The sequence below is a fragment of the Carettochelys insculpta genome, chromosome 1 (genome assembly GCF_033958435.1).
Source record: "Carettochelys insculpta isolate YL-2023 chromosome 1, ASM3395843v1, whole genome shotgun sequence".
NCBI classification, from domain to species: Eukaryota; Metazoa; Chordata; order Testudines; family Carettochelyidae; genus Carettochelys; species Carettochelys insculpta.
Genome location: NC_134137.1, coordinates 262,281,283 through 262,291,597, shown reverse-complemented (window position 1 = coordinate 262,291,597; position 10,315 = coordinate 262,281,283). Strand labels below are relative to the sequence as shown.

At 43.2% G+C, this 10,315-nt stretch overlaps 1 protein-coding gene across 1 annotated transcript in view; it reads left to right on the top strand.

Annotated features, from left to right (window-relative positions):
• Positions 1 to 10,315, top strand: part of WNT5B (Wnt family member 5B) — a 102,581-nt gene that overhangs the window by 48,596 nt on the left and 43,670 nt on the right. The gene's annotated exons all lie outside the window — the stretch shown is intronic.

Below are 10,315 nucleotides of genomic sequence, written 5' to 3'. Positions count from 1 at the left end.
TCTTGATTCATGCTGTTCCATGATTGCCAGGTCAAAATCTTAAATAACTGTGAATCTTCACAGTGAGAGAGTTGCAAAACACCCACATTCCTGTGAATATAATGAATTGCAAGATAACTCTGAATACAAGAGACATTTTGTACTGCACGTGTATTACTAAGCCACCTTTAAAATAACGTGCATTATGTTTGTTTGGCTTCTTTCTGCATGTTTGACAGGAAACTAGTTCTCAGTGATGACTAGCCACCAGGAAATATATGGGCCCCTGGTCCTGTATTCTTATATGCTTATATGGATTCCTGTATTAACTTGAGTGGGTTTCTGTATGGCTATAAGGGATCTGTTATAGCAGATCTTACTGTGTGATTCTGGTCTAAATTTGTAAAATTCAACCAATTTTTGTGGTTATTAGGTGGGGAAATATCTTAGGCTCTCATTCTGCAATTTGCTTATCCCTGGGGAAACTCTAATATGAATGTGAAACCCCATTTAAACCAACTACTCTCCTTATGGTGATTGCCTGTGTGACTCTGTCAGCAGAACTGGGTTCATAAGTTTTCTCTGTTGTACACAAGAAAGACTATTTTCTTTGTATGGAAGGACCATCTCCCGAATAAAATAACTTAAGCAAATAGATTGTACTCTGAATTTCCATTTAGACCACAGAAAGCCTCAGCTGAAAAGATAGATTTTTATAAAGAGATAGGAGCAAATGAAAATGGATTGTAATGGAAGTCCTGACACACTAACCATTCTATGTGCATATCATGCAATATGCTATATGGGCCCAATCATGCAACTTTATGAGATGTGTTTTATTAAAGTCAGAGAAACAACTCTGCATAAGAGGGCTGTACGACTGAGCTCTCTCCACAATGGGCACAAGATCACAGAAACGGAGTATAGGATGGTGTAGTATAAAAGTGACATTAATGCAACTATTCCAATGTTCTGCTACTCACAGCTGACAAAGCTACAAGCGATGCCATCCTTAGCAAATGTCAATGTAATTTTTATACCTTTATATTATAGCATATTCTGTGAACGCTACACTTGTTACAGAAAAATTATCCTATAACTATCTTGGTGTATTTTAATTATTATTTTTCCAGCCCTCTACCTTAAAAATTAGAGTGATAGAAAAAAATGACCATTTAAAGCCTCAGAAATTATTTGAAACAGTATTTCTTTCTGGTATTGGGGTGTCATGAGTTTAGTATAGGCTACCTGTGACTAGCACAGACTACAAACAGATGATGAATATTCTTGGAGAGTTTTGAAATCTCTCCCATTGTATGCAGCAAAAATCTTTAAATCCAGATTGTTCATAAGGTATCAAACCTTTCAAATTTCTCACCATCTAAAATTGACTAATTGGGGTCCTTGGACTAGTAAAATGTAACCCCTGATCCACCATGTTTTGATGCAGGGGAAAAAAAAACATTTTTGTAGTTGGTTTTTATGTTATCTAAATGATGGATGTTTGGAACTGCTCAGAGTTTTAAAATGTCAGCATGCTGTTGGAATGGTCAAAAGGCACAGAATGAAATTTATCACGATTTCTTCTGTTTAACTGATAGCTGTAGAAATAAAGACATTCTTGCCATGTATATCCTGCCATCAAGTGGACAAATGTTTTTGCCACATAGATGGCTAGTACTGTCACCTGATAAACTGGATTTATTTAAAAAAAAAAACATAGGCACTGCTGATCTGTCCCCTGGAACTATTTTTAACATTCCAAGCCCTTTGAATAATTCCAAATAGCCATTATCACATGATTTTTAAACAGACTTGCTGGGTACATGTTTCATTCCCCCCCCTTCTTTTGCCCCCCACCCCCAAATTACACTGGTGTTCAGTGTGCCATGGACAGTTTTTACTGGTAGTTGTTCAGGGTGATCTGCATTACTGGATTGTGGCATCAGCACCTGCGAGTAATTCTTGATGATAAAAGTGCCTTGCCATATAGTCTGTACCTTATAGCACGTGTGGTCATGATATCCATGGACTTTTCTGCACTTCTTATCTGAGGCTTTGCCTATGCTACCGTGCGCCATCAACCTAAGTTACACAGCTTTTAGTTATGTGAATAATGTAGCTGAAGTTGACATACTTAGGTGTACTTATAGTAATATCTTCACAGTGCTAAGTTGCCAGCTGACACTCTTTCGTTAACCCCCATTACTCTTCCCATTTTGGTGGTGTACCTGAGTCAACAGGAGAACACTTGGCAGTCAGTTTATTGTCATGCGATAAATTGACCTCCTGCTGGATCGATCACTGCCCTTTGATCCAGCCCATAGTGAAGACTCTGACTTAGGCTGTCCCTTATTTGTTTTCCTTACCTCTTAATGCATAATACAATAGTCTCTCCATCAGGCTTGGTTCAAATGAAGCACAGTGATAGTAAAGATAGTGAATAAAGGCCTCGTGCTAGGTTGTACTCTTAGGGTGTCCCTGTGGGTGTGAAGTTGGGTGATTCTTATCACAGACATCCTCTGGCCTCAGGCATTTCTGCAGAGCCAGTTTAAGGTGCAGAGTGTGATTCTCACGGATGTCTTGAGAGAGGGAAGAAGCTCTTTACTAGGCACTAAGCAGTCAATACATATATAATACAAATGTCATGTTGCAGCCCATGACAAAATCTGTGCTCTCCACAGCAGTTCCCTGCAACGTAAGAGGCCAGTACTGTCTGTGAAGTGTGTCTGGACCGCTCACACCCTTGTGACCGGAAGAACCTAGGCTGGGCACCCTGGGTTCCAAACAAAAGGGTAAACAAAAGGAAGAAGGTCTTTTCATATCATTAGAGGGTCTAGATGGCAGATGTTTTTCAGAAGCTCTGCAGATAACCAGCTCCCTATTCTGTGGGTCTAGGGAGCTCTGGTTCTGCTTCCCTCTGAGTGCTGTTTTTCCCAGGCTTGAATCATCATTTCAAAGATGTCCATCTCCAGATTTGAGAGGTCTAACAGGTTCACTAGATTGGGCTGATTTTGTCCAGAAGAGCTCTTTAACTGCTTAGTGATGGGTGGAAACATTTTCTACTGCATATCCCTGTGCTCTTTTCCCCATTTCATTCCAAATGATGGTGCACCAACCAGGGAAATGAAAAAATCCAGCCTGAATTTAGCCACAGAAATTTCCAGGTTGGTACTAGCTCTCTTGGTAGTGGGTAGTGGCTGATGTGATTCCCAGGGGAAGATGGCACCTATTCAATTATTGGCAGCTATTAAAACAATAGTGTTCCTGTAACTCCTTTCTTCCTTTTGCTCCTTGTCTCTCCCCTTGAATCCTAATCCAGATCCTAAAACAATATATTCCCCAAACCATCTAGCTACCCTAAACCAGGCATTGAATTAACTAACAATAAACCCCATTCCCTCTGACCCATCTCCCTGTAATGAGTATGTTCCTTACCTTTCTTCTAATGTTCAGTTTCTCTTTCCCTCTACCTTTCAGCCACTGAGCCCCAACTTCTAAGCTCACTGGCACTCCAACTCAAGGAGGCTAGCAGCTTTCCCCAGAAGAGCAGAGAAACCTGAAGGAGGTGCTCTCACTCTCACACACATACAGGAGTTCATAAGCGATTTAGAAGCCCAAATCCCTGGTCTTTGCCCACAAAAGCTTATGCCCCAAAATATCTGTTAGTCTATAAGACTTCTTGTTGTTTTTAAATTGAATAGGTGTTCAGCTGAGTTTCTCTCATTAGTGGATGCTGACTTTTCTATCTCTTGATGGATTGATTTTTTTTCCTACATGTGGGACATTTCTACAAGGCCTAGTGTACACTGAGGAAATTTTCCTTGGTTTTAATTGGTTTAAAAGAAAAGAGATAAGCCAAATTTAAAGATGGATGGAATTGCAGTGTAGACCTACTCAAGGTGGCCTAAAATGTCTTTAGCAAGCTAGTTTCAGAACTTCCTTCACCAGGTTTCACCTGAAGTCTGTGCTATGGCTGCAAATGGTTTTAAAGTTAGTTTAGTTAAACAGTTTTAAAATGAATTTTTAGGGATCATTTTCCCAAGTAGACTAGGCCACAGTGGTCCTCCAGCACTATGATAGTTATCTCCAAAGTTACTGTAGCCACCAATTCTTAACTGGAACTTGCAAAGAGAAGGTGCTGGCATTTCATAGAGAGTGTCTCTTGGAGACCATTTACTACTCTTCCATTTCATAGGCTAAATTGACCCCATTCATACTGACAAGGGCTCTGAAATGATTGGCACAGGGGACAGATTGTGAGAGCCATTCAACCCAATTGTAAACCCTGATGTGATGGAAACAAATTCAAGCTAGGGGATGGGGCAGCAACCCTAGTACCATTAGTTCCAGCACCTATGTGTACTGAAAAAATTTCCTACAGTTAATAATGTGTCAAAGGAGCTGCAGCTGGGTAAGGAGGGGGCTCCTTTCCATTCGTCTTAAATGATCAACACAGATGAATCTGGAAAAACGCCTTTATGTCGTAATACGTAATTCCCTGGCAGAGGTCTCTAGGAGTAATAGAGCTCTCTGCCTATGAATGCAATGGGGGTGATGTACTGTATGCACATCAGAGTAGGGCCTGTCAGGTGGGTGGATTACTTTTGGAATCTGCATTGTGCATCATCCTACTTGATCCTTTGCCTGGTCAGCTATTACGGTAAAAATATATAATCAGACAGTGGATTTTTTGGGATTAAAACATCATGTTCCTTTTCCTTTGCAAAATTTTGTTCTAAATATCAGATCATATTGAAGACTTCCAGAAGGAAAATCTATAGTTTGCATGTCTTGGGCTACGTCTACATGTGCACGCTACATCAAAATAGTAGCGACATCGAAATAGTCTATTTCGATGAATAACGTCTACACGTCCTCCAGGGCTGGCAACGTCAACGTTCAACTTCGACGTTGGGCAGCACCACATCGAAATAGGCGCTGCGAGGGAACGTCTACACGCCAAAGTAGCACACATCGAAATAAGGGTGCCAGGCACAGCTGCAGACAGGGTCACAGCGCGGACTCAACAGCAAGCCGCTCCCTTAAAGGGCCCCTCCCAGACACACTTGCACTAAACAACACAAGATCCACAGAGCCAACAACTGGTTGCAGACCCTGTGCATGCAGCATGGATCCCCAGCTGCAGCAGCAGCAGCAGCAGCCAGAAGCCCTGGGCTAAGGGCTGCTGCACACGGTGACCATAGAGCCCCACAGGGGCTGGAGAGAGAGCGTCTCTCAACCCCTCAGCTGATGGCCGCCATGGCGGACCCCGCTATTTCGATGTTGCGGGACGCGGATCGGCTACACGTGCCCTACTTCGACGTTCAATTTCGAAGTAGGGCGCTATTCCCATCCCCTCATGGGGTTAGCGACTTCGACGTCTCGCCACCTAATGTCGATTTCAACTTCGAAATAGTGCTCGCCACGTGTAGCTGTGACAGGCGCTATTTCGAAGTTGGCGCCGCTACTTCGAAGTAGCGTGCACGTGTAGACACGGCCTTGGTGGGATAAAGAGAATGTAGTTATTCTATGTTAAGGGGCTAACGAATTAATGCTATCTAGATTACACTTTCTTGAGTCTGTCTCAAGTAATCCTGATTTGCTTTTTACTGACCTGTTTCAGTGTTGATGGCATCATTAAATGTACAGGGCACTGTGGATGTGCAATAAGGTTTTTGGGACAAAATTCAGACCTGATATCTCAGTGCTAGTAGTGGGTTTAAGTTTGGGCCTTTTTTGAAAGGGCTGGGATACAAGGTTTGTTTAGAAAAAAAAAACATCATAATGCTTCCTGGAGGGTGTCTGATCTGAGTGATAATGCAAAGGCCTGAGAACCAGGAGTTCTGGGTTATATTCCCAGCTTTGCCACTGTGTTGGTATGTGATTAATGCTGTGGTAATACCCAGGGATCACACACCGGCTGCGTCTACACGTGCACGCTACTTCGAAGTAGCGGCACCAACTTCGAAATAGCGCCCGTCACGTCTACACGCGTCGGGCGCTATTTCGAAGTTAACTTCGACGTTAGGCGGCGAGACGTCGAAGTCGCTAACCTCATGAGGAGATAGGAATAGCGCCCTGCTTCGACGTTCAACATCGAAGTAGGGACAGTGTAGACGATCCGCGTCCCGCAACGTCGAAATTGCTGGGTCCTCCATGGCGGCCATCAGCTGGGGGGTTGAGAGATGCTCTCTCTCCAGCCCCTGCGGGGCTCTATGGTCACCGTGGGCAGCAGCCCTTAGCCCAGGGCTTCTGGCTGCTTCTGCGGCAGCTGGGGATCTATGCTGCAGGCACAGGGTCTGCAACCAGTTGTCAGCTCTGTGTATCTTGTGTTGTTTAGTGCAACTGTGTCTGGGAGGGGCCCTTTAAGGGAGCGGCTTGCTGTTGAGTCCGCCCTGTGACCCTGTCTGCAGCTGTGCCTGGCATCCCTATTTCGATGTGTGCTACTTTGACGTGTAGACGTTCCCTCGCTGCGCCTATTTCGATGTTGGGCTGAGCAACGTTGAAGTTGAACATCGACGTTGCCAGCCCTGGAGGACGTGTAGACGTTATTCATCGAAATAGACTATTTCGATGTTGGCTGCACGTGTAGACGTAGCCACCATGTATAAATAAAAAGAAAGGATGATGTGATAAGCAAAAATGTCTGATGCAGGAAATTACAGTGATATGTCATGGCACACAGGGAATGCACTGTTTGTCTGCTCGTGCTTGACAGGATGATTTTGTGCTCAGAGTAGTGGTTCTGAAACTTCATTGCACCATGACCTCCTTCTGACAACAAAACATACTACACAACCCCAGGAACAGGGACTGAAGACCAAGTCCACCTGAATCCCACTGTCCTGGATGGAGAGGCTAAAGTTGAAGTCCAAGGGCCTCTGCACGTGGTGGGGGATATGTAACCTTAGCCTGGGTGGTGGGGCTTGGGCTTCAGACCTGTTGAGGCCCAGGACTAACACCAGCCTTGGTGACCGCATTTTAGCAGATTTATATCTTCTGTGATAGTCACTAGAGAGGACAAATAACACACATTGACCAGTGTTACAAAACTATGAAATCTGCCCTTCCTGGGATGGGCTGCCACTGCCACCTAATTCAGAACGTTACAGTAAAAGATCAAACTCATCTCTGATGTAACTAGAGTAGATTCAGTCCATTCCAGTGCAAATGCCCAGCCAAGCCCCTAGTGAACTGTAATGGCAAGCCCTCTAAGCAAAGGGTTGTGGCAAAGCAATGTGTTTCTCACTTCCCCTCTGCCAGATGACTTGGCTGCAGCAGGTGCAGCCCCCTATATTGGGCACTACGAGCTGGATTGTGAGTGTGGGTAGTCCACTGATCAATAGAATGTAAAGTTGCTTCTCTCCTGGCAGAAACCTCAAGGGCATTCATACCAATATCCACCCTTTCCCAAAAGAATCCTGCCTGATGCACAAGGGGCCACACTGGTACAGGAAAATAGAATTCACACATTGAAGTATTAGCAAGAGTGAGGCTGGCCCATGGAAGGATAACTATTAACTCTAGGGATTTTAATGTGTGGTATTTTCCTATCCCTGGACTACATGCAGTTGTTAATTTTAATTAACTACTCTCTCTCTCTCTCTGGAGCAAAGCCATCAGTACATTTCCCAATAGTAAATCACATTCTAAAATTGGCAGTTCAGTGGAATTTCATGAAGTTATGTCTCCTGCCCAATAAATATTGGTTCCAAACCATGTCTCAGAGAAAAGCCGAAAAACCAGGCAGTGCTATTCTGGGAACTTGCTGTGAAAATCAGTCACAATTCAAGACTGAAGAGCAAATGAAGAGCAAATACAAATTCCAAATGAAAGACACAACATACTGTCTTAAACTGACCATGGGGTTTATATTAGCATTAGCTAGGGGAAGCATAGTTTGACACCTTGTTCATAAAAGCAAATTAGTCCAGAGGGTCTGGGTGTTAAATGTGCTATGCTATCAGAAATTCATCACCACATTTCTCGAAAGGCCCTGCAACAACAGAGAGAAGTGCCATTCAGAAACCACATTCTCTCATGCTTCCATTCTGTGGCACCTGGAGCAATCTTGATGCTTGGAATTGATCCACAGATTATACTAAAGCACGCAGCTTACTTTGTACATCAGAAGGCTTAGATGCGTTGTTTGAAGATGCAGGGAGAGGTGGCTATGTAAATAGTTATCATACCAAACTTGGGTTCTATAAGAGTATATCAACTCATATCCCATTTTTTTCCTCAATGCAAAATACTGTTCTATGTTAGTCTATGTGTTTCACAGGAAAAGCCATTTTCATGTAAAGTGAGAGCACAGCTTCCATAAATCCCCACCACTCCCGAACAGTACACGTGAAGGGAAGGGCAGGCTGGAAATATTTGTTTCAGTTCAGTTTCTTTGCCCTCAAAATGATTGACTTGTGGAAAAAGTGGTTTCTTTGCACTCTCTCTCTCACACGAGCTCTTCCTAGCCGTGTTAGCAATGGTGTTTAACGCCTATTGTCAGCACTCCCCAGTGTACGTTCATCTTGGTCTTCATGGAAGCAAATCGTCTCTACTATGACTAAGATTATTCTTTAATACCCTGAAGCAGAAAACATAAACAAACACTTTAGACAAACTGAAACTTGTGAGAATATTTGTGGAATGACTGGGAACGTGAGACTCATAATGATCCTTTGCATGGCTCTAGGACCTTTCATTTGAGCTTTTCAAAATGCTTTACAACCATTAGTACTTCAAGCTTCCCAGTGTCAGTACCCCTGGCTAATCTGCTCAGTATTCTCCCTGTTAACCTATGGTGAAAGAGAGGCATAGACGAGAAGTGTTGCAGAGCACATGAAAATTGATTTCATTTGGGCTATGTCTACACTTGCAAGTTTTTTTAAAAAGCTGTGGCTCTTTTGAAAAATCCTGCAGCATGTCTACACACAAAATGTGTTCTTTCGATATTAAATTGGAAGAATACGGCACTTTTCCTGGCAGCAGATGAGGAAGAGCGCCTTTTTCTGAAAGATTCTTTTGGAAAAAAAATGGTTGTGGAGACCCCGGGGGCCATTTTTTCAAAAGTGCCATCCTCATGGCGCTGGCTTTTTCGATCCCTGGCCCATTCTTTTGAAAGGGTGGACGTGTGGATGCTCTCTATCAAAAGAGTGGATCGATTTTCTGATCCACTTTTGTGTGTGTAGACACACTCTTTTGAAAGAATTTTTTTTCAGAAGCAATCTTCCTGAAGAACTTCTTTCAAAGGATCGCTATAATATAGATATTGCCTTGGAGTTTTGGATGTCTAGCACCTTTGAAAATCAGGCCTGAATTGTTTCCAGCTGGACACCCAAAAATATAGGCACTTGAAATCACTAGATGTTTTTGAACATTTTTTTGAACATCTGAGCATAATGCTCAGATCCTTACAGGTAATGAGGCACCTAACAGCTACTGAAATGAACAGTGATCTAACAGGCACCTAATGGGTCTTAATACCCTGGAAGATTTGGGTGTAAGTCACATTCCAAAAGTCACAGACTGAGCCTCTGGCAGGGCACAGATCTCCTAGTTTCCCATCCAGAGTTCTAACCACAAGGCCAAGTTCAGCTCTGTTTCAATGGTGGCTAGAGAGCAATGGCATCTTAGGCTGTGTCTACACTACCCACAAAATTAATCTGTCAGATGTCAGCAGTCAACCCCTGTACCCCTCTGAGACATGAGGAGTAAGGGAGGTTGATGGGAGAAACTCTCCCATCAACCTTCTTCAGTGAGGATGGACAGGTAAGTCGATTGCAGATACATCAGTTCTTGCCACGCAATTGCTGTAGCTAGATTTGTGTATCTGCAATCAACTTACTTACGCACATAGGGTGTGTCTACATTATGAAATAAAGTTGAATTTGTAACATTTGATTTTTATAAAGTTGAAGTTGTGTCCTTCCCTGCTCACAAAATTGATAGTGTGTCCCCATTCATCACCGAAGTTTGACTGTTGCAGTGGCGCATTGTGGGAACATATCCCACAGTTCTCTGAGCCCTGTTGCATTCTGGGTTTTTTTTTATTGCTGCATTATGGGAAAAGAAATCCGTGTAAGTTGTTGTGGGACTGTGATGTAATCTTCCTACACTGCATTGCCCTCAAAACAAACAGCCATTTTTCAGAAGTCTGTTTCCCCAATGAGATATTGTTTGAGTCGTCTGCATCATGGAACTTTTAATGAAAACTGCCATGATAGCACATACTGTCATCTTCCCAGACTGCATTACCCTCATTCCCCTCCCTTGGAAACTAAATGGCCAATTTTCAGAAGGAAATACGAAAAGTAGGGAATCCCATAGAGCATTG